This window comes from Hemicordylus capensis, chromosome 2 (assembly GCF_027244095.1).
Source record: "Hemicordylus capensis ecotype Gifberg chromosome 2, rHemCap1.1.pri, whole genome shotgun sequence".
In the NCBI taxonomy this organism is placed as follows: Eukaryota; Metazoa; Chordata; class Lepidosauria; order Squamata; family Cordylidae; genus Hemicordylus; species Hemicordylus capensis.
The window spans coordinates 83,925,282-83,950,415 of NC_069658.1; the positions used below are offsets into that span (position 1 = coordinate 83,925,282).

At 42.1% G+C, this 25,134-nt stretch overlaps 1 long non-coding RNA gene across 3 annotated transcripts in view; it reads left to right on the forward strand.

Annotated features, from left to right (window-relative positions):
• LOC128341862 (uncharacterized) overlaps nucleotides 1–23,579 on the forward strand; it is a 59,401-nt gene extending 35,822 nt beyond the window's left edge. The window contains exons 2-5 of one of the 3 annotated variants that reach the window (XR_008314623.1): nucleotides 14,281–14,404; nucleotides 16,722–16,785; nucleotides 21,440–21,705; nucleotides 23,149–23,579. This is a non-coding gene — a long non-coding RNA (uncharacterized LOC128341862). Of the gene's footprint in view, nucleotides 1–14,280; nucleotides 14,465–16,721; nucleotides 16,786–21,439 lie in introns of all 3 variants that reach the window. The other 2 variants (XR_008314621.1, XR_008314622.1) reach the window with 2 other exon arrangements.
• The last annotated feature ends 1,555 nt before the right edge of the window (nucleotides 23,580–25,134 follow it).

Genomic DNA, 25,134 nt, shown 5'->3' on the forward strand with positions numbered 1-25,134 from the left:
ATGCGTACCCTTAATGCTCACCAGCTATAAATAATGAGTTATGCTTTCCCATAGCATGTTATATCTAAGATTCTTAAAACACTTTGTAGGCATTCATGTTTCTATGTTCTCAAAGCCCAGCTGAATTCCTCTTTAGGGAGCAGTAAATTCAAGTACAGACTACGGAAGTGATTTGTGTAAAGTCAGGCAGTGAGTCAGCAGGCCAGCAAGAAACACAAGGAAGGATTTCTGGCTTGCTGCCTTTTATTTGAAGTACTAGCTTTTTCCCTTTCCTTGGCTCTAGGGTAACTTGGCCAGAAAGATATGAATAGAGCAAAAAGAGAACAACAAAAGAACAACAAAATCCCAATGCCAATGGGACAGCAGCTTTGTCCGTCTTAACAGAGGCAAACTACAGTGGGCATTTTCCAGAGATGATTCCAAACTCTATCTTATTCCTGTTAGAGGTTTATAATGCTTGCTTTCCAGTCCAGAAGCTGTGTTTGCTCAGTGTTGCTCGTGGATCTCATGCCTGGGGTGGCCCGGAGTTCCCATGATGAATTCACAAAACATTGTACAAGAGGATCTGTTTCTTTCCTTTGAACAAATCAGGTGACCTATTCAGACTTTAAGCTGTATGAGTGTCCAGATAGCTGTACACTTGTACATGCTTTTTGTGTGAATAACTACATCTGTGTCCATTTCAAAGTGGGTAAAGTTGGTAACGTTGTGCCTCCGAGTTGGTGTCGACTCCTAGCAACTACAGAGCTCTATGGTTTTCTTTGGTAGAATACAGGAGGGGTTTATAATTGCGATCTCCTGCACAGTATGAGATGATGCCTTTCAGCACCTTCTTATATCGCTGCTACCCAATATAGGTGTTTCCCATTGTCTGGGAAACATACCAGCGGGATTTGAACCAGCAACCTCTTGCTCCCTAAGCAAGTTCCTTCCCTGCTACTCCATTAAGTGGCTTAAAAGTGGGTACAGGTTCCTTAAAAGCACATTACAGATAGGAAGTGGACTGCTGTATCTGAAATTTGGGTAAGTTATGCAGGGATGTCCCCGAATTAGCTCCAGCTGGATTTCTGTTTAGAATTTTCCAGCTGAATTCTGTTCCCCACAATTCCTTGACCATCACTGATTATACTCCAGTGCTCCCCTAACCTCATTTCCTGGTCATGTGTTGGCTGCGGCTGCAAACAGCTTGCACACTTGGGGAGGGGAAGGGGGATTCCCATAATGCACTGAGCACTTGCTTAGTGCATTCCTGGAGGTCTGTGCACTGGGTGATGTGGGGTGACACATCCCGGCAACCTAACTCTTGGAGCTGCCAGCAGCAGCTGGCGCTCGTGTGGGTGGCCGATCCCAGGGACAGTGGAATGATTGTCTGTGGGGAGGTAAGCTCTTTTGGGCTTCCTCCCCACAATCCCAGTAGCCCTTTCTCACTGCTTGTGAGAAGGGGCTCTATACGTTGTTCTCATGACCAGCCCTACCTGGGAAGGACAGGGCTAGCCCATGTAGGGCTGGTCATGAGAAGCCCCGGATCGCTACCGATCCCACTGCTCTTCCCTTGGGTAGCCCTCATTCCAAACCCGGGCTTAGAGTGAGGCAGGAGGATGAAGCATGCACCTGCTACCTCACTAACTGGTTGTGTGGGTCATCAGGCTGCCAGCAGCTGTGCCCAGGCTGCCAGGGACATTATTATAAAGTTGCGGGGGGAGGAGAGGCCTGGTAGAAGGGAGCTTTCCCAATACACCACACTGCTCATGCAGCACATTATGGGATACCTGGCAGCCTGGTTTCCTTTCCCACTCCTCCCGATTGGCGTTCAACTTGCTGCCATGCCATTCATGTGGGCACTTGGGCAGTGGAGCCTTGGTCAGGGTCTTGTCATCCTGCCTTCCCCCCGAGCCCACCCCCCTTGTGGCTGTATGAATGGCCTCTATGTGTTTTAGGAAGAATGGCTTTTCTACAGCAAATTCGGAGCATCTGAATCGTAAGCCTTATCCAAGACACCCCCCCCCCCGCAAAGCTGGTTGACTTAGCTGGTAGAGTCTTTATTCATGCAAGGCAGGATTAATTGAACTTTTAGACCACACCAACATTCAGGCGGTCATAATGTCTTTTGGACTCATTGTTTCCCACCATTCAAAGGGGTCATTCCTGATAAGTTAATGTGCAGAATGCTGTGTATGGCAGCATTTTGGTGGCATAGGCTTGCCAAGAGTGTCTTTGGTTATTTCTTGGAATGATCATTTCAGATATGCAATTGTATGAGTGGTGGAGTGCCCTGTGGAAGCAAAGTACAACGGCTTTAATAGACTAAATGCACTCATGAGTTCAGACTTAATATTCAGGCTTAGAGTACTGCGACATATGCTTATGATGAATATTCCAAACACATTGGTCTCATTCAAGACTTCATAGGCGCTTGCATCGAAAGAGTTAAGTATGTGTGTGTGGATATGTCAATCACCATCAGTCAGTCAATCATGCAACTAATTCCTTTAGGGGTCATGGTTTCAACAAGGACAACAGTTGACAGCAGAGCTGACAGACCGAGGCCTACCACCTAGATAACAGTTTGTTAATACCAAGTCTTTCCTTGCACCAACAGATGGTACAGTCCATTCAGTATGAGCTAATCCCTCAGGCAGTTTTTGACATTCTAACCCAAACAATTCCTGAACAAGGGAGGGCGTAGATGGGAGGGGGGCAATGAAGCTGCTTAGATTTCACTGCTTACTATTTTCCTTAATAATTACCACATTTCACACATGAGCTGGATCCTTTGTTGACATATTTTAAAATCACAGAATAGAGCCTCCCACAGCCTTTTGATACTTTAAATAAAACTATTATCAGCACAGACACAAGAACATATGGAAACACACACATGTTCATGTCTATGTACATGTGTGTGCACATACACAGAAAGAATTTTAAAATACTTTACTTCTCTTTTTTTGCTTGAAATTTTTTAGTTGCATTTACATTTTCTGTTGCACTCCCCTTGAAGGAGCAAGTGCGCAGCTTGGGGGTACTACTGAACCTGGCTCTGCTTTTGGAAGCTCAGGTGGAGGCGATGGCCAGATGTACCTTTGCATGGCTTCAGCTAGTGCACCAGCTGCGTCCCTTTCCCAAGAAGGCAGATCTGGCCACAGTTACCCATGCCTTAGTCACGTCATGGCTGGATTACTGTAACTTGCTCTACATGAGGCTGCCCTTGAAGAATATCCAGAAACTGCAGCTAGTGCAAAACGCAGCAGCTAGGGTTTTATCCGGAGCTGCCCGATGGGAGCACATCACACCCATTCTGAAAGAGTTGCACTGGCTGCCAGTTCGTTTCCGGGTCCAATTCAAGGTGCTGGTTTTGACCTTTAAAGCCCTTAATGGTTTGGGCCTGGGGTACCTGAGGGACCGCCTGCTCCCAAGGGTTGCTGCCCGCTCAACGAGGTCATCTGAGGGGGCTCTGATCTGGGTGCTGACAATGAGGGAGGCTCGGCTGTTGTGCACTTGAGACAGGGCCTTCTCTGTTGCTGCCCCCAGACTCTGGAATGCTCTCCCAGTGGCCATTCGCTCCTCAGACTCCATCACAGTTTTTAGAAAGCTTGTTAAATCTTGGCTTTTTTGCCAGGCTTTTACATGATTGTTTTTATTGCTGCTTCTATGTGTTTTTACCCGTGTATAGTATTTATGCTTGTATTTTATAGATTTTAAATTTGGTTTGTTTTTATATTTTTAGCTTAATATTCTTATTGTCATTTTATTGTATGTTTTTTTAACTTTTGTAAACCACCTTGAGATTGTTTTTAATGAAAGTCGGTATATAAATTCAACAATAAATAAATAAATAAATAAATAAATATAAGTACCTTGTATTAGGGTATTCAAGAATCAAAAGCTGCAATTCAGTTTGAGGCCAAATCGAATCACAGACCCCTCGAATGGATTCGACAAAATCGCTTGGCCAGCTGACTTGATGAATCAACCTTGAATCACCATATTGATTTGAGTGATTTGCATGCCATCTTGAGGCCCATTTTGCTGGAAAAATGGGCCTCAAAATGGTGCTTTTTTTCCTGGGGAGATCCCAGGGGAGATCTTAGCCAATCCTAGTTGCTAAACAGCTGTACCTGGAGGGAAAGTGCCATTTTGAGGCCCATTTTTCCAGAAAAATGGGCCTCAAAATGACATTTGAATTACCCAGATTGATTCAGGTTGAATTGGGGGTGAGTCTTCTCAACCCTGAATTGGGTCCTCTATTTTGAGGGTGATCCAATTTGAGGTTGAATTTGCAATCAATTCGGTTAATCAATTCGGTGGTGAATTGAATTGCACATCCCTACCTTGGTCCAAGGTAGTATCCAAGGTCCTTGGATACTCCAAGGCAAAGCTAAGCGGCTAATTAAGTATCAGTGCTACAGGAAAAGCAGCAGTGAAGTACCAGTGCTTCTGAAGAGTCCCAGACTAATGTTGAACCAGTGCTTGCATGTGTGTGTCTGAATTTCAGTCATATCCCCTTCTCCCAGAATTACTCTGTTTTTATCCAAAAATATGTTCCTGAGGGCTGTGAAACCTTCAGGGATATTTTTGGGTGCACAGAACACTTCTGGTGGAAGGAGAATTTGTCAAAACATTGTCTCCTCCCACTGTATCAGTGGTGGAGCTGAGTTAGTTGCATTCTTCAGAAGCACCGGTTCTTCTGGAGCACTGGCACTTCTAGTGCTAGTCAGCCACTAAGTTTAAGTCCTATTGTTTTCAGAGGGAGAGTAAAGCATGCCCTTAACATTTCCCAGTTGAAACCATTATGACTTAAGTACCTACCTCTGGCTAGATAATGTCCCTTGGAGTTGGATTTTAAAAAAATAAATCCTGAGGGTCCAAGAGTATGATATCCAAAAGTATTAATATGCTCAATATGCAGTAATTTCAGAAGTAATTTAGACCAGCAATTTGTTTTGTAAATACAGGGAGGAAATTGCTTGGAATGTTCCTTACAGCATCTAATTAATCACAACTTATTTCTAGCCTGATGCCACCTAGCTATATAAAGCCCTGTCATCAACTACTGATGGCAATGGCACTAAAAGGCAGCTATATTTCACAGCTGTAATATACCAGGGCTGTGAGTAAGACATTTTTTGAAGGAAAAATGCATCTAAAAGAGGATTTAGATCATTTTGAGCCAGCATGACTGTAATATTAATGAACCTAGGCTTATGGTATGATACCATGTTTGACTCCTTTTTCTTCTGTGGAACTACCCTTACGACGAGGGATTCATAATTGCTGCAATATCAAAATGTCAGCTGAAAAGGCCAGAACTGTTATGGTTTCTGGGCTGCACAAATGATTTACTGTGTTACTAGCATAATGCACATATGCCTGTTATTCTACTCTAGATCTTTAAGCAGGGCTATGTATCTTCCGTGTTTGAAGAAAAATAAAAATCTTGCACCAAGGAAAGCCACATTTTATGCCAAGAAACCTGGAATTATGTGACATGAATAAATTATGTTTGTTAAACAAATTTGCATATAAATCTTAGTTGGCATGCTGTGTTCGGTTTCTGTTAGCCATAGGAGGAGCAATGAGGCATGCAGCATGCAGAAACCGTCTTCTAATCACAGGAAATCTTACTGAGATGATGTCTGTTTTTTGAGATTTCATCAGGTATCTTTGAAATTGATAACAGAACAGGCTGGAAAGCATCAGTATGCTTAAGATACCAAACTTGCAGAATTATATGCTCCACGCAAGTTTCTGCTACTTTCGTGCACTTGCAAGGCATTGCAGAGTACACATAAGGCTGGAGCCGGAGACGACCTTCTGCAAGTGGAAGGTGTCGTAAATATTAGAAGGTATTAGAGGGTTATCTTCCTTGGAGGCTATCAGGAGAGCCTTAAAGGCCCATCCTTTTAGCCTGGCTTTTAACAATATCTAGTTTTAATTGTAATTTTAATCTGATTTTAATTGGTTATTGATTTTCATTATCATGTATTTTTTTATTTTAGTGTAACCCCCCCCGAGCTGCTTTAGGAAGGGCGGTATATAAATTGAAAACAAAATAATAAATAATAAATAAATACAGACATACATAAGGATAAGTTATACATGCCCCGGCGCGGGCCGTGAATGTGCCTCGGGGGGGGGGGGTGTGTGGCAGCGGGAAGCTTCTTTAAGTGTAAACGGAGCTGGTGCTCCATGCCGCCCAGCAGGCCCCGCAGCGGGGAATCGCTTCTGCCACTTACCTGGCTCCCACGGAGGCGAGCTCCCGCCAGCTGCCAGGTGAGTGCCGGAGACGATTCCCCACCGTGGGGGCTGCTGGGTGGCATGGAGCACCGGCTCCGTTTACACTTAAAGAAGCTGCCTGCCGCTCCCCACAGAGGCGCATTCACAGCCCACACCTGTACATGCCTAACTTGTCCTTTTAATTCCACTGGAACTTCCTCAAGTTATCTTAATTAGGATGTCATTCAGTAAATCCAACAATGTATAACCTCTCACACAGGTGGAAGGATAAGAACTTTTTCTGAATCCTCTTTTTTGTAGTACTGCATGAACTCCGGCACTAACTCTTGAATTAGTGGCTATTTTCCTTCCATTTACAATGCTTTGGATCTAACCCTTTGTCTGGTTCTAAGCAATTTATTGTTCCTCCACATTCTAATTATAAATCACTGCTCATTATTAAACAATGCTGGCATAAAGTTGCACATAAATATGGTTCCTGCATGTAAGATGGAAGGGATGATTTCCTCCAATCCCACCCAAAAGATATGTTCCTGTGGGATGGAGGATTTTTAGGAATTTATTTTGGGAGGCAGTAAAAAGAAGGGGAGGCTCAGTGAAAATTGCCTCTCCCCCTTGCGCAGGATGGTGGCCAGCATGTGAGCTCATTTATAAATTGGTGGTTGTTAAGCTACTTTCAAATGGTATCCATTTGAACAAATTGCCTTTTTAAAAGGAAGTATTCCCCACAATGTAGATTTTAGTCTTTAACACTGGTGCTAGACACATTTACTTGCAAGTAAGTTCTCTTTCATAGCAGCAGTGCTTCTGTGAAGGTCTCTGCATTGGATCAGACTGTATAATAATTAAACAAGATGTTATGAGAAAGCAAACGGGATGTTCTCCTGTACTTGTTCATTCAAATGAAGAAAAGCTGCGCAAAAGCACAGCACTAGGTTTGTGTGGGAGAACTTCCTGGTGATTGTGCCCCAATTATTTTTTTTTTAGATAGCCTTGTTAAAAAAAACACCCAAAAATATCAACACCCAAGATTAATTTTGCTGTACAAACCTCAAGAATGAAAATGCTTAAACCTCCACTACAAGTCTCTGGGGGTATGGCAGCTATTATCCCTTATTGAGTTGGTACTTACCATTCTGAGGCTGAACAATTCATACAGAAAAATAAACCATAACATTCCTGTTTATTATTGCTTTAGCCGAGAGGCGCTGACATTAAACAGTTCTGCACTGCTGGTATAAATCAGCATGCTGCGGATGTTCCCAGCGTGAGACTAGAGCTCCTTGGTAACAGCACTCATCAAGGCAACCAGCTGCCAGAATTCTTCAAATTAAACTGTTATTACTGTAGTATTCATTAGTCAGTTACTGACTATTAAGATATTTTTATATCAAAGCCATTGACACTGGATATTGCTTTTTAATATGCAAGTTATATATAAACATGATTAAGTGGTTCGAGTAGGTTGGACGGCTTCCGTTATAAATGGTGCTCCCCTTTGCAGGGGCAATGCTGTTAAGAAGGCGGGCCTGGTCTTGGTAAATTAATTTTCGGTTTCAGCTGGGATGGAGAGACAGGGCCTTAAAAGGCAGGCACTTGTGTGTTTGACAAAGATGCCTCTGTGTAATCTCCCATAGTAAAGAGTTTGTTGATGTTGATCTGAACCCTGAGGAAGGTATGGTTTCAGAACAGAGTTACCTGAAGTCCTTGGAGGGCTTATGGGAGAAGCTGTTGTTGCTAATCAGTAGATCTTTAAGGTTCGGCTTGAGCCTATGGTCTAGAAAATTAGGCAGTAGTGGGGAGGGGCAGGACAGCTTTGCTTAGCCCTCCCTCTTTTTTACAGCAGCCTTGGTCTCTAGGTGATATAATTCTTGTTATAGTCACACACTGAGGCTATCACACATGCATGCAAAACCAGGCTAAGGAAGCCCAGTCCAGTTTTGCATGTGCCTGCATCGCAGCGGCAAAGCTGCTTGTGGAGCCTCCCTCCAAAATGAGGTTAGGAGAGCGAGCTTTCTCCTAACCTCATTTTGTGGACTGCGGCACTCTTGGGGAAGGGAGGTGGGATCTCCATAATGCACCATACAATCGTGCAGTGCATTATTGGAGCTCTGGAGGTAGGGTGCTGTGATGAGGGACCCTGACCTTTGGAGCTACCAGCAGCAGCTGGTGCTTGTCTGGGCAGGCGATCCACCTGCCCAAGAGGGGGAAACAGATTGTCTGTGGGTAGGTAAGCTCTTCAGGGTTTCCTCCCCGCAAACCCTATTGCCATTTCTCAATGCTCATAAGAAATGGCTCACTATGTTCCAAACACATACAATCTGTGTAAAGTGCATGCAGTGTTATCGAAACATTATGCTAAGTGCAAGTACAATAATATCTGTACCCTGACTTTGAGGGGGTCTGTGCCATGAAGAAATGCCATCCACTTGCCTCACAAACATCTGTCTACACAACGGCCACGTTCATACATAAGATGGAACTGCAGGTCCAATGTGCCCATGGTTCATCATTCCTTGCTCTCCTACCTCCATTTGGACATTGGGGAGAACTGCTTTGCTGCAATCAGTGAGACTGCAGAGAGGCAGAGGAGCTGGCAGTGTGAACTTCCTTCTTTCCTGAAGGACAGCCTGCAAAGCCAATCAGGCTGGAGTGATGGAAGAACTTCCTCCCTCAACTCCGGTTCATTGGGGCCAAAATTGCGGTGTCAGTGTTCTGATGTAATGCTGCCATTGCAGAAATGGAGCTTGCAGCAGTGAAACACCACTCTGACCAAAGGTTCAGAGTGGAGTTTGGCGAGGGAAAATGTGCGTTGCTTTTCCCTACGAACTCCATTTCCCTGAATTCAGTCATTTGAGTTAGGAAACCGGAGGTGAAGGGACCTCTGGTTTCATGTTATGTCTGAACCAGACCAATCTCACATATACAATGATAGTGCACTTCAGCAAAAGCAAAACTGTGAAGCAAAACTTCCATAGATCACTCAAGCAAGTAATCCAAACTCCAAGGAGTCACAAAATTAGAACCTGATTTTAAGATTAAATGTATTGATCCATAAAGTTATGGTCTGGTTCACTTGCAAGTGAAACTCTTGCAAGAGTATGCATGGTTACATGAATGAGGTGAAGATGTTTCACATCCGACATCACTAAAAGACAAACCTGGATAATCCAGATTATACATACAGCACCATGCAAGCTGGAGGCGATCATCGAGCAACAAGCAAAAGAAGTAAGTCCCACTAGTTTCAGTAGGCTTTACTCCATTGTAATTATTCACAGAACTGCAGCTTTGATCATTTATATAATTTTACACCTCTGCATGTATGACTGAAAAGGTCATTAAAAAAACCCTTTAATATCATGATAAAGTAATAAGGAATGGAAGAGCAGAAGCAAAGTTAACAGGGGAAAAAGAATCTTGCCTGGTTTGAATTTCTGAAAGAAGATATTCAATTTCCCCAAAGCCATATGTATACAATCACTGAATGGAAAAGGGGCATCCAAAATAGGAATGTGCAAATTGATTCAAATTTGAATTGATTTGACTTGAATCTGGGTGATTCAAGTGATTCAGATTTGAATTGAATGACCCCTTAAAAGGGCAATTCGATTTGAATTCAAATTAAATGTTCAAAATTCGATCCGAATTAGATTCGAGAGCCATTTGGCATCTTTTAAAAACCATTCAGGACCCCAGTTGGTTAAAAAGGGAGCCAAGACAGGGTCAAATCAATTTTATATCTATTCAAATTCAAATCGAATTCTGGACCAGACTTGAATTTGATTCAGATTTGGGGAGGGGGTAATCCGAATTCAATTTGAGTTCAAAACAAATTTAAAAAAATTATTTCATGCACAGCTCTAATCCAAAGCAGTATAACAACCTTCTTGTTATGGTATGTTCATGTCCATGGAATAGCTTGTTCCATGACAGTTTACAACTTGGATGTCTTCAATCAAAAGTTCTTCCCAATTTACTTTAGGGCTGGTTTGAATCACACTCTCCCCCACCAGTTGGCCCACAAGATCAAGAAGTTGGGTATTGAGTGGTGGTTCGGATGTGTTACCTCCCCATGTGACGAAGGAAGACAATGGCAGGATTTTGAAACATCCAGGAAAGACCTCAGAATGGGTGCTTTTTTGGTGCATGCCCCTTTTTAATCCATGTCCTGAGAGAGGGTGGAAGCATAATCTGACCCAGTCCTTAGTGACATAGGAGCTACTAGAGGGTATGTCCTTCCCATGTCGCTTCACACTGCATCATGTAGACTTGCCTGTTCTGTTTTGGGAAGTAGTTTGAGAAAATACTTTGCAAAGTAGTTAGAGAACTCACCCAAGGCCACACAATATCCTTCCTGACTGAATGGGGAAATGAAAGTTGTTCCAATCCACCATATTCTAAAATTTGTCACCTTATGCATAACTTGAAAATATTCTCCATTCCTATTACAGTTTTAAAAACATACTGTATAAGAAAAAGTGAGATGTAATGCCAGTAAAAGGAAAGCAATGTTATCAGCCCTTTTATGTAATTCATGTTCTCTGTTTCTTTCTCATGTTTTGTGAGAGTGCTTTCCTCAAAGAAAATCAGCTTATACTTTATAGCTGTTGTTATTTTACAGAAACAGAAAGCAAAAATGTCAACAACATTTCTTGTCCTTATGGAAGTAATAACCCACTGCTATGGCAACGCTCAATACCGCTGTCTCTCTGAGTGCTCTGAGGAAGGCTAATAATGAATGATTTAACCAACAACATGATTGGATGAACGAGCCATCAGCAAAGCTCAAGAAGGAAGGGGAGAGTGAATATGGTTCAGATAAAACTCTGTTGTGTGTTTTTAAGCTTTTTCTAAATTTAATATAACTAGCCATTGAAAAAGGAAGTGTTCTTGATGTTGCTGAAATAACTTTTCATATTTTTCTGTGATACTAAGAAAACTGGATTATTCAAGAATTCTATAGTTTTTCATCAATTCAATTATTTCATCAATTAGTGATTAGCAGTATACCTTCATAACTGAATAAGGATTTCAGTCTCAGTCTTCCCTGGCACTTACAGAAGATATTGAGGGTTAGGCTTTGGCAAAAATCCAAGAAGAAGTTGTCACAGACCAACTAAGGAAATTTTCAATTTGCAAAAGGATTATCAAGGTTTAGATCAGGGCATAACATCATAGGTTATAGCTAACCTATACACAGGATACGTTGCCAGTCCTCTAGAACAGGGATTCTCAACATTGGGTCCCCAGAAGTTATTGGACTTGAGCTCCCATAATCCCCAGCCTCAGTGGCCTTTGCTTGGGAATTATGGGAGTTGAAGTCCAATAACATCTGGGGACCCAATGTTGAGAATCCCTGCTCTAGAATTGGACTGGAGTCCCCAAGGATAAGCAACAATTTCCAGATGACAATTGAAAATAGTCCTGGAGATTTAATGGCTTGATGTTGTGAAAAATATTGGAAAAAATCTTCAGCAATAGTTTCAGAGTTGGCAACTCTAACAACAGGTTTAGACTAGTTTAAGACTTTCGTTTTAACACTTTGATTTAACAATAATTCACACTCCCCAGATAATCCTGGGCAGCAGTTCTGTGAATTAGGGATCTCTAACAAAGAATTTTTTCATCACCCTCACTAAGCTGCAATTCCTGTGATTATCTGAGAACCATGACAATTAAACTGATATAAATGCATATATACTTGTAGCCAGTGTTCCCTGTAAGAGGGATTCCCAGATGTTGTTGACTACAACTCCCAAAATCTGTAGCCAAAAGCCAATGCAGCTGAGAATGCTGGGAGTCCCTCTTATATCTGGGAATAGGGAACACTGCTTGTAGCATAGAGATATGTCTTCAGTGTTGCTATACATATGCATTACTGCTGAGAAGTCCAAAGTATATGTCAATTTTTACAGCAAAATATTTTAAGGTAATTACAATCTTTATTTGGATCCAAAATGCAGGGAAATGGTGATTATGCAGCTTACAAGTTCATTAGGCATCAGTTTGATTGCAATGGACATCCAATCTCAGGCATAACAGTTAATAGTATAAGGTTCGGGATACAAAGGTGTCCTCTAAGAGAAGAGTTTCCTCTGAAAGAAGATCTTTCTCTGAGAGAAGTTCTTACTACTGGAGAAAGGGGACCTTTGGATCTAGTCTATAGTGCCTAGACCAGGTCTGCACAAGTTGCAACTCACTGACAGTAGTAAATTGAATGCAGCCTACTGGCAACAGTATATATGGCAGTTCTCCAGGGCAGTTTTCCTCCCTGTTTACTGGCTGCTCAGAAATTCAAAAAATGGGGGAGGGAGCTCATGAAGCACTATGCCTGGTGGGCTGCATGGTGTAGAACATTTTGGCAGTAGAAAGGTAAACATCAGGTCATTATCAATTACCCTCAGTTATCAGGTTACATTGCATGATACCACCGTGAATGCCAAAAACGATAACTGAAACTTTGTACCTATGAGAATGATGGGGTTAGGTTCCTCAGTGCAGAAAAAAGAACTAAAAATTACAAAGAAAGGTGGGGGACAGAAATAAGGATAAACTACAGCACTGTATCTTGGCCTGTCCTAGCTCCTCCAGTTATCCCCCCCCCCGGCAACAAACAAACAAAAATCCTCCAAATTCCACAAACGCATGTCCCAACATGACTCCATACAGCCTCCATAACTGCCTCCAAGCTGGAAATACCACCAGAAATGCCACTGGAAGTATGAAACTCATGCACAGGAACTGTGAATAGTCAAAATTCCATGATAATTTAAACCAGGAATATATCGCTGAACCACGAATATATGAAACAGCAAATGCAGAGCCTGTAATAACTAAAGGCCCCCGTACCACTCCCTGCTACTATTTAGTTTTATTTGAGAATCACTTGCTTGTTCACCCAAAGTAGATACAGGTCAGAAGTTGGAAGTATAAAACACAGCTTTATGAGTAATTTTAGTCAAACCAGAAATTTCAGCAAGCAGTATCCATCCTCACATTAGAACCTTTCATGCTCACGATGGTTTTTCCTGATCTCTCCTTCATTCCACAGGCCAATGACACCCCTACCCCCACCCCAATATGTCCTTGAGGGCTTGGGGCCTCATGGATATATATTAGGGACAGGAGAGGAAAGGGGCATTGGGGAAAATGGTTGCATGTGTGAAATGTTCCAGCGTGATGGCTGCATTCATCTGGAAGCTCCTCAAAATTTAGATTAATGTGAAAAGATGAATGGTGATGCAGAAAAGGTTGAAGGCAGAACTTTCCTTCCATTCTGGTATGTGACCCCTGGGGTTTGGAGGTGATTTTTCTATTCCTCCCAAAGTTTAGGAGAGGAAAATAGGACCAAGAGTAATAATTTTCTACCACCCATGAGAATTTCTTTTTTAATATGGACAGTCAGTGACCAGTAAATGGTGATGGCAGTGACAATATGGAGGAGAGACAAATATGATCAGTTTGTTCCTAGTGACATAGTTAGTAGTACCTGAGATCCAGTCGTGAGTCCTCTCTCTTATTTATCCTGGATATGGGAGAGGGGACAGAAAGCAGGAGTGACGGTGCCAATACCCTGCCTGCACCATTGCATATAGTCCTTGCAGAGCACACCCAAGGTCAACAGATAGTGGCCAACAGCTGCATCACAGACATTATACGAGAGTGATTATGGGCACCAAGATTATATATTTTTCTACAGAGTTTTATCAAGACACAGCAAAGAATATCTATCCAAGCTGTGTGCAGTTTCCATAATGACAAGCTGTTATTTACGACACTGTGCTGTTATTAATACTGTAAATCTTCCAGAAAGATTTGAGCTGATATTCTTTGTGAATCAAAACCAGTATTAAGCATGCTCGAGAATGCACAGAATTGCAAACAGCAATTGAGGGGTGGGGATTAAACCATCCATTACAGCCAGTCTTGAAAGGGACAATTCATTACTGCATGGTTTATTTATTTTTAAATAACCAGCCAAAATTGGGGTTAATAAATGCAGAGTAATAATAATCAATTTATTAACAATTTGTCTTCTAGAACGGAAGAGTTTGTTGGCATTTCTTGGTTATCTGACTAGAGATTTGGAATATCAGAAAAGAATCCATGATGATGGTCATTCTGGTTCAACTTCCTGCCATGAAATGGGACCACTATTCACCAGGTGACCTTAAAACAACATATGCAAACCGTGCTGATCCATTCAGTGCCGCACAGATTATAGGTAATAGACATTTGCCAGAATGTACTTCCATATAATTGGGCTAAGGATCAAGTCAGTTATTCAAAAGGACTCCAGTTGCTTAGGAAGGGCCTTTTCACTCTTTGCAGTTCTGATCCCACTTCATGGATCCCATCTCCGGTTCCACAGGCACTCCCATGACTCCCAGATACCCTATTAGTTCAATTCTTCTTTCTCCAACTTTGCTGTTGCATCATTTTTCCATTAGGAGAGGGTGGCAATATCTCAAAAAAGCTGTTACTACATCTGCTTAAAGTAAATAGAGTGTGTTTTGAATGTGTTGTGTGATTTACTTGTTAGATCAAGAGATGTACCATTTGCTTTACTTGTGCAATTTTGCATAATGCAGTCTGAACATGATGCACTAAGGAATGTCGTTGACTGGTTTAAAGAGTTTTTATTTTTATTTTTACTTGTGATTAACTAAAGCCCCAGCCTACAGATGTACTAACACATTGGTTATATGGAGAAGAGTGCGTATCTAATAAAAAGCCATTGTAACTGAGGATGACAGTTTTTTAAATAGGTAAACATGCTCTCCTCCATATAGCCTGTGTGTTGGCACATCCTTAGACTGGAACCTTAGTCATGTACATTAACCATCATTCTGTTTTGGCTCTATGTCAAGAAATGTGAGAATTAGGCCCACCATTTTCCCCTCCTTCCCTCTCCTTCCCTTTATCAGTTACAGGATTTTAGTTTTGTGGTTTTCCAACATGATAGGAGACAGAGAGGCTATGCTCATGAACAGGCGGTGTGGGGGAGAGGCAGGGTGGAAACTACTAGCACCCCAGAAGATCGCCACCAGGGGCATAGCCAGGGGACAGGGGGCCTGTGTTCACCCCTCTCTATGGCAGCTCCTCTGAGTGAGGGAGATTATTAAGAAAATAGGGAGGGGAGGAGCTGAGGGGCCTTCAGAAGCTGGGGCCCCCGGGTTGTTTGAACTCTTCCGCTCAATTATAGCTACACCCCTGATCACCATAGTCTGATTCAGAGTGCCACTGCATGCACCACATGCCCACACGATCCACACTGCTCCGGGCAGCATGGAACTCTGGAGGCCTGGATTCATTGCCCGGGCTCCAGGAATCCCACAACGCATCATGTGATGAGCACAGTGAATTGGGAGATTCCCCCAGGAGTTGGGTGCTCCAGGCACACCTTAGCATACAGCCCAAGCATAAAGCCCAATCATGCATGCAGCCTGAGCATACACATGACCCTATACATGGGGTAAAGGGCATGCTTGGGCCCTTTAACCCAGGAAAAAGCCCAGGTACAAAACTACCAGTGTCGGGCTCAATCCTGACACTGCTCACGAGCAGCCCTACCCAGTTAGGGCTTCCCTAACCTGGGTAGTGCTGCTTGTGTGAATAGGCTTTTAATGTGGCAGAAACAGACACCTAAATGTTACAGATCTGAAATGTATATAAATGCCTAAATATAGTTAGATGCTATGGAACTATATCCATAACATATTTGGTTCCTTTGTAGAACAAGAAAGGTTTTTTTATCTTATGAAATACTACATCATAAAACAGAAGAAAGAGCAACAATTGCCTTAAATTAACCTTTTGATTACTTCTCTCAACATTGGAACATTGGAATAATGTGGTGAAGCAAGCCCAGAAAACATATTAAAAAATAAATAGCTTTAAGGACCTTTAAAGTGTTTTTGTGGAGCATAATACTAATTTCCATACAAGAATTGTCTTCTCAATAGTTCATAAGAAACTGCAAAATGCGAAAAATCAGAAGGCTATAAGCTTTTGGTAACATTAGCTGGACCAATAAACTGTACTTAGGCATTCCATTTTATTTACTAGGTTATAATGAGATGCTGAACATCTGTTTGGTGTTTGCCCTTAAAGCTGCCTCTGAAAGGCAGGACATTTTCATAGTAATGTATTACAAAAGCTGTGGTTCACAAACCCCTACGAATGGAGGGCTTCTCCTTGCCCAGCTAACATATCAATATTTTGGATGTTCTGCTTTGTGTAGCACATCTGAAAACTTGTATTTCATGACTTGGAATTAAATTTGCAGTACAGAATATTTTCATTCTAATTTTAGAAGGAATTTTGGGGTGTACTTGTTTTACATTTTTTATTTACACATGTTCTTTACGTAAGTGACATTGTTAAAATGACAGATAAAAATTTTACAGGCTTCTCATCTGAGCTTTCAGCTGCGCAATTTGTTTTTAATCAGCACACATTCTTTGTTTTAACGTTTTCAGCTGAACAACAGCAGTGAATGCAATTAGATCTGGAAAGGAAATCGATGGTATGAGAATATGGAAGGTGAAATATTTTTGCATTAAAATGGGTTTCCGTATTCAAGTCAGGTTTAGTAAATAGGATTAAAAGAAGAGGGGTTTTTCCCCCCTATTGAGAGCATTATTTTTCAGGCTGCAGGAAAGGCAAATAGAACAAGGTTAGAGATAAGAAAATATTTTACACATCTCCATACTTTATAATCACACTATGGTGGAAAGAGCAAAATTACTCTATGAGCTGAATACTAAAGAGTTAGCAAGTGCATAAGCTCTGCTTTAAGTAGTTTTTTCCACTTACAAACTGCTGTTGCTCTTGTCTGCTAATGTCTTATTCTCTTCCATTCGCTGTATATCGGCAATCACATCTTTGGAACATTTGCCCCAATATCATTACTGTGGCACTAGTTTCCATCCAGTATTAGTACTTTGGCAATGGTAGAGATGTAATGGAAGGAAAAGAGGGTGTTTCATGGTGGGGGGTGGGTGGGGGGACTCTGTCTACTCTGTAGTAGTTCTATGGAGTTCAAAGGAGATGTGAAATTTTGTGAATTGTGGTCTAGTTAATTTTGCTTTTAAAAGAAACCACACTCCCTTCTTCCCCCATCAAAGGATGTATAGCCATATGTGGATATGTGGTGCACCTATCACCTCCTGCAATTAAATGGATAATAATAATAATAATCTTACTGTCTCCAGGCTTGCAGTAAACTAGGAAATTTCGCTTGCACAGATGCAAATGCACATATGTAAAGAAACAAACAGACAAAGAAAATGGGGGGGGGAGGGAGGGCAGGGAACCAAAGGTTCTTGATAAGTGACAGATGTAACCATTGTTAATTATCAGGAAACCAAAAATCAATACATAAAAGACATTACTCTTTTTCAAGTATGATAATATGATCATGTTTAGTGGGGGGGGGGAATGCCTGTATCTCATTTCAAAAGGCATATGCTCATGTTTGCTTAAAACAAAGGGATGGTTGACTTAATGAATTATTTACAGGCATGCAATATGGCAATAGTATCATTAAGAACTCTCTTCTAAGATCTCCTCTGGCTACTCCTGGCAGGGAGTCAATTTCGTTCTTTTTATTATAGGTGGAAGAGATTATGGAGCTATTTTCTGAGATGAGATTCTACCCTTCTGCTTGTTTTAATGTCAACCAAGTGAATGCATGCTTGAACTGTGCTTTTACTGGATCAGTTATAAAAGCTGATCATTTTTCCAAAAGAGCTTTGGATTGAGGGCATGGGGGGAACCCTCAAGGAAATGCCAATGTCCATTGTAAAGAACATGACAGCTCATGAAATACTTAAATATACATTATCAAAGGGAATGAAAATCATAGAGACCCAAAGGGAATGGAAACCACGGAAGAGAGCTTCCTTAATAATTGAGCAAAAAAGTTCCAGGAGAGACACTTATATGGGCCAGAAAGAGCAGATTCATGGTTGTGCAATCTGGTCCCTCAGTGCCTGAAAGAGGCATTTCACCTCATAGAGGCTGAGCACCTGAAAGAGGCATTTCAGGTACCAACAGAATTACATCAAAAAAGATAGGTCCCTGCCCTACAACACGGGCAGAGGGTGAAAGAGGGAAGGGAGGGAGGGAGAAGAGATGGCAGTTGAGGGTTAAAAAGGGAAGAATATTCATCCCATCCAGTTACATGCATGGCCTTAGTTTCAAGAGAGAGAGGACTAAGAGTCAGGGATTGTGCCAAAGACTTGATAGAAATGGTTGGCTTCATAGAAATGGTGGGCTTAGAACAAGACTGAGAGAGGTGTCATCATGAAGGTATCATGGGAGACCATTTCCAGCATAAAGAGCAGCAAGGGAGAATGAGCAGAATCATTTAAGGGAGCATGAGGTCTTCAAATGGATGATAGTGGTGGAGCTGGAGGTCCAAAGGTCATGGAGAGGGACATATTAGGATAAGAAGGTAAAAAAATGGCAAGGATAAAGACAAAGCCCCTGTAGCAGAAAGGAAACAAGTGTAAGAATTTGAAGAGGAGTATCATGTGATCAGAGAGATGAGAGGTCAGTAAATGATCAGAGAGGTAGATGTTTTTGGTGGCAGAGTTCAGAATAAAGGTGAGTGAGCTAAGGTGTCACAATGAAGGCTAGAGTGCAGAAGCTTATAGTAAACAAGACAGAAGATAAGCTGAATGCAAACCAGGCGTTTCACTAAAGGAGTGGAGAAGGGCTTCTTTTATAGTATTTAGGGGGAAAGATGATGGCTTGGCAAGTGACTGGATCTGAATCAAAGGAAAATAAAGAGTCAAAGGCAGGGATGTGCATGAATCAATCTTTTCATTTCAGTTTGTACCCAAATTGAAACACCCCCAATTTATTAACACCCCCGAGTCCGAATCTGATCCCCCTGAATCACCCCAGATTCTATTTGTACCCGAATTTTATGAATCTGAATCAATTTGGATAAAAAAGGGTCCTGGGCCCAAAAGATTGGGGGTGGTGGTAGTGCCCAATGGGTGGAAGCTACCACCAAAATTTCAAAGAAATTGGGCAAAGGGGTGATTTTTAAAGAATTTTTGAAGTTGGCGTGTATTTAAGCTTTTCCCCATAGGGAATAATGGGGATTTCAGCAAACTTATGGCTCCACATAGGGGGCACCAGGGTGGCCCAGAGTGGGGTGTGATGGGTGGTAGTGGCCAATGGGTGCAGGGATGCTACCACCCAGATTTCAAAGCAATTGGGCAAAGGGCTGATTATTAAATGATTTTTTAAGTTTACACTTCTTTAAGCTTTTCCCCATAGGGCATAACGGGGATTTCAACAGCCTTCATTATAATTCCCGGGGGGTGGAACCAGGGGACACTCAGTTGGGAGAAGGGCCAAGAACAGGGGCTGGGCTGACTTCAGTGGAGTGTGCCCCCTGTAGTTGGGGGTGGGGGTGGGGGGTAAGGGAGGAGGCTAGAGTCTGTGCCCACTCAGAGCCTGTGGGCTTCTGGACTGCTGGACTGGGGTGATGGCTGGCTGAAGGCTTGGCTTGTTTAAAGCAAAGTTGGGGAGTGGGTGGATGGGTGGGGGGTAAGGGAGGAGGCTGGAGCCTGTGCCCACTCAGAGCCTGTAGGCTGCTGGGCTGGCCACTAAAGGGAACAGACACAATAGGCTGCTGCTGCTGGACTATTGGCCTGGGGTGGTGGCTGAAAGCTTTGCTTGTTTAAAGTAAAGTTGGGGGTGGGTAGTGGGTGGTAAATGGGTTCAGTGAGGGTGCTGGAGTGTGTGCCCACTCAGAGCCTGTAGGCTGCTGGGGAGAGAATATTAATACTAATGTATATTATGGGCACAGAGGGCTGGAGGACAGGCTTCTGTTTTTAAAAAATGAAAAAAAAAATTGGAATGGGAAAAAAGACAGATTGTTTTTTAAAACCATGAGGCTACGCTACCCTTCTAACCACCTACTAGTACTAGCTTACAGGGATCCCTCCCACAGACAGAACCTCTATTTAAACTTCTTCTAAACTAAACAACACACAACTTTTAATTCAATTGCAACCCCAAACCTTCCTCCAAAAAGGAAAAAAACAACAACCCAAGAATACACAATTCCAGAGGGTGTGTGTGTGTGTGTGTGTGTGTGTGTGTGTGTGTGTGTGTGTAATGGGTACTCAGTCTAAGGCTTCACCAACATTGCATCCAGTATTCCACTTCTGTGGTCTGGTCTCTGAGAGTCTAATTTTTCTTCTTCAGTCTTCTTCAGTCTTCAGATGGGATGGGGGCTGGGGGGGGGGGGGCTGGGGCAAAAGCCTGGAAATTGGGGTGTGGGTGGTTGGCTGGCCAGGTGACCAGTGGCCACAGGCGCTCTGGGGCTGGTGGCTGGAACAGGCAGGCAGTGATTCTCTCAGCAGCAGGAAGGGGATGAGCAAAGAATCAGATAGAATTCTCTTTCCTTCTCTATTCCTGAATCAGCAGCAGGAACAAAAAAGCAATGAATGCAGCAGAGAATCCTCTCCAGGCTGGCACACCAACTGGCAGACTGGGTGCCAAGGCAGGCTGGCAAGGCAGAACAATGGGCACCAAAGCAAAGCAAAGCACTCTCTCTCTCTCTCTCTCTCTTCTCCCATGAGACAGAAAGGCAGAATGGTGACTGCTGCTTCTTTAAATCTCTTTGAAACTCCCTCCTTGAACTCCCCCCACCCTTGCCCCTTCTTCGACCTTCCCCTGGCCAATGTGGGGTCATTTAGCACTTGCAAGAGCCAAAAGAGCCAATCTGGAACAAGGAGACAATTGTTGAAAACAAAACAGCTCCAAAATTTGGGTGATTTGTTTTGGAGGCGACTCTTTTGGAACTTTCAGAGAGGTGATTTGTTTTGTGCACAAATCGCCCAAAATAGGCAGATTTGGGTAGAGATCATTCTGTACCTGAAACATTTTGCACATCCCTAGTCAAAGATACAGCGAAGGCTTTATACCTGACAAGAGGATGGCTGATGATTTTGTTAATCAATATGGAGAATACATGAGGAGAAGAAGGCTTGGTGGGAAAGATGAGAAGTTCAGTCTTGGATATACTGAGTTTGAGGTGGAATGAAACATCTGATTGAAAATATCAGTCAGATAGTTGGAGATGTGGGATTGGATGGAATGACACAGAACAGGCTGTCATTAACATATCAGTGATATTGAAAGCCATCATTTTTTTGTTTTTGTTTTTGAGTCATCAAGCAACTGTGTGGAGACAGAAGAGGAGGAGGCTGAGAACAGATTTCTGTGAGACCCCAATGAAGACAATTAAAGAAGAGATAGAGCTTCTTCCATTGATATGTTGAATGATCAATCAGACACGTAATAGAAGAACCAACTGAGAGCAGAGTCACTGAAACTGAGGGCACAAAGAGAGTCGAACAGGAAAGGGTGATCAAGTATTTCAAAGGCAACACAGAGGTCAAAGACAGAGTAGAGACCTTTAGATTTAGTCAATGGGTAATTGTCAATGATATTTATGAACCAAGTTCCAGTACAGTGCAGAGTGTGACAGCTAGATTGTGAAGGATCAAAAAAGTTGCTGAAAGAAATAAAGTTAAGACAGCAGTAGTAAGAGGTATTCTTCAGGAGTTGGGGGGCAAAGGGTAGAAGATAAATCTAATCAGTTAGGGTGTTTTTTTTTTAATTTTTAGAATGGCTGAAATGGTGACATGTTTGCATGTTGCACGGGATAAATAAAGGGAAAGATGGGTGGTGTGGATAGGCACAGTATGAAACTGACAGAATTTGGAAAGAAAGCCAACATGATTCTCCACACAGCATTCTGGGTGAATGTGTAGGAGTACAAGACCTCCAAAGTAAAAGTAATGGTGGCAGTGCTTGGGGGGATTCTTCTGTGGAAACGTAGCTGGAGGGATCAAGAGAGGAAAAAGACATGGAGGAGAATAACTGCTTTATGGTGAGGGAGAAGGGAAGGAGAGTGGGGAGAAGGCAACAAATAGATATAAACTTAGGAGAATGAGGCTAAGTGGATGCCTTGATACTGGAAACAACCACCAGTAGGCTCAGAGCTAGGCTGGAAGCCCCGAAAGCAAGTAGTGAAATAAAAGGAGAAATATAGGAGAGTGTGCCTTGGCAGAGCAGTGGTCGAAATAAGGTGCAGTGGAATCAGTCCACTGGATCTTGTGGGTCCTTTCAGCTTATTTTCAGTCACACAGGGTTCAGATAAGAAAGGAAGCAAACTACCTAGCCAGATGGAGTTGCTAAGGCTTTGAAAGTGACCTCCCACCATCTTCCTATTTCCTTCTTACTGCAGAAGCCTAGGCTCCAAGTTGTCACAATAAGCATCAGGGCAATGGAAGGATGTGTTTACTTTTACTGTCTATTTTTTTGCTGATTTCCCCCCTGAAAAGGCGAGGAGGAGTTATTTGCTGGTTGTGACTGTGGCTGCATCTGCATATAATATGAAACCGGAATGGAAGGGGCCTCCATTTGAAATTTGTGCATGTCCAAATGCATGTAACTGCAGTTCTGACTGAAAATCTACCCAGAGTTTCCCTCCCCAGACTCCAATTTGTGTCTTTGGTTTGTAATGAGTTTTGATGCCTTTAACTCCCGTTTTGCAGTGCCAATGTTACATGAGAATGTGGCACCGCAGTCCCATGCTGCAGCAACCAGAGTTGAGGGATGAAGCTCTTATCTAGCTCCAGCTGCCCCTGGGGCTGTCCTTCAGTCAAGAAGGAAGTCTAGATAGCTAGTTCCCCTTCCTCTCTGCAGTTTATATGATGGCTTTTCACCTCCTGTCTGTTACATGTGAATGAGGACAGGAGAGTGGGGGAAGGGGGACACAGAACTGTGGGTCAATTGGACCCGCGGTTCCATGTTACGTGTGAATGTCGCCATTGTGATACTGGAGCTAAGCTGACCCATTCCTTGTTCCAGGTGCCAGATGAAGCTCAGTATCTAGTAGACAATTCCAGCATACCTGAACATGGTGAAGAATTCAACATTCAATGTTGATACCCAGTTTCGGCTAGTATCCACTGGCCTCCTGAATCCATAGAATGATCTACCATCCACCACAAAATCTTGTGCAGTTTTTGCAGTGTAAGAGAAGTATTATTTGGAATTGAGCTCATTCATACCTAGATTGGATGGAGATCTCCAGATAATCTGAGACAGAAAATGTATCTGGATTTTATATTGTAATCATATAAGGAAAGCTACTTAATTATTGTTTTGATGTATTGTTCTATTCAATCTATTGCTTTTTATGGTAACATTTCCTGTAAGATGTTGTGAGTTTAATACATATATACATTGAAAGGCAACGTGTAAAGTTTGAAATAAAATAAAGTGCCTAATGCACATGTTTTTGGTGGCAATATGTTGTTTAATCACATCATTCTAAAAGGAAAAAGAAGAGTTTTTATATTCTAGGTTAATATTTTACTTGTGTAATTTTTATAGTCTTGTTTTAATTTTTCTGTGTGAACTGCCTTGAGATTGTTTTAATAAAAGGTGGTATACAAATTAAACAATACAAATACATAAATAAATAAATTGAAAATTTTAGTTTAATGCTAGAATAACAGGGGATTCCAGAGGATCCTTTGCTGTTACCATGTGTTCCCCTAACTACTCTTTTTAGAAGCCTATTTGAATGTGTGTGTCATGATTTGGCTACATTAATAGAGCCACACTGGAGCTTGCAGATTTTATTAAGTCTCCCCAACCTTTTGCTTATAATTTACACTGTTGGTAATTCAAGGATTGCCCACTACAATTTATAAACTTGTTATCAATGCTAGTTTTGTTTCAATGAAGAATTGGATTTTTTTCCAGATAGCATACTTCTTAACATCATCAGATCCCCAGATAACCGTAGTAAATAGAGGCATGCATAACAGGACATTAACTGCATAGCAGGCTGGTATAACTGATTTCTCAGGACTCAGCAAAGCTTTTGTAATCCCAGAGATACTACTGTTGCCTGTTTATGACTCCTGTGCTCCCTGTACTACTTTGGTAGCAGTGCTTCAAATGTGTGCCATTCTAGTCTGTGTCTCTGCTTTCCTTAATTATGCGGTTGGCTATATCCTAGATTTTGAACCTTTTCACTAATTTGGTTTCAAGACTACATAGCTACTGCTGAATAAGTTAACACTGAATGATGAAAGAGAGGTGAGGATCCAAATAAACTCAGTGGAGATATTATTCCTTCCAAAGGAAATTCTATTTCAAGCAGACTTTATTTCTTAAAAGCCCACTTAAATACAAATTATGAATTGCTGAAGAAACAAAAGTTGACCTGGATGCAGGCAATATTTTGAAGACTAGTTTTTGGTTTTAAGTTGTGTTTTATATTAGCTGACTAAACTGGAATTTGTAGTACTGAACTGCAATGGAAGAGTGGGAAGCCATGATGAAGAATCCAACAAGAGTCATCTTTGATATTCATTTTAGGAGGTATTTGCACAGAACCTCTATTCTCCTTCAAGTATTGTGTTTAGAATTTAATTATTAACTGTTGTTGATGTTCTTGTTAGCTCAATCCAGACAAGATAGAAGTAACTTTGGTTCATCTGACGAAGGAGGGTGTGTTCATACTGTTCTGTATAGTGTTGCTCATCATGAGGATCAGATTCAGAATGTGGGGGTGCTATTCAATCCAACCTTGTTTTTGGAGGCCCAAGTGGTGTTTGAGGCACAAATAACCTTTTTCTTGACTAGGGAGGTGTGCCAGTTGTGGTTCCTCCTAGACAGAAAGCTTGGCTTCAGTTTCCATGCTGTGTAAAATCCCTTTGGCTACTGTAATGTGTTGTGATAGACTACTGCATGTGTTCAAGGCTGCAAATGAATGCTGGTTTGAAACATCACTTAGTTCAAAATACAGTAGTTAGCCTGCTGACGAGGACCAGGCATACA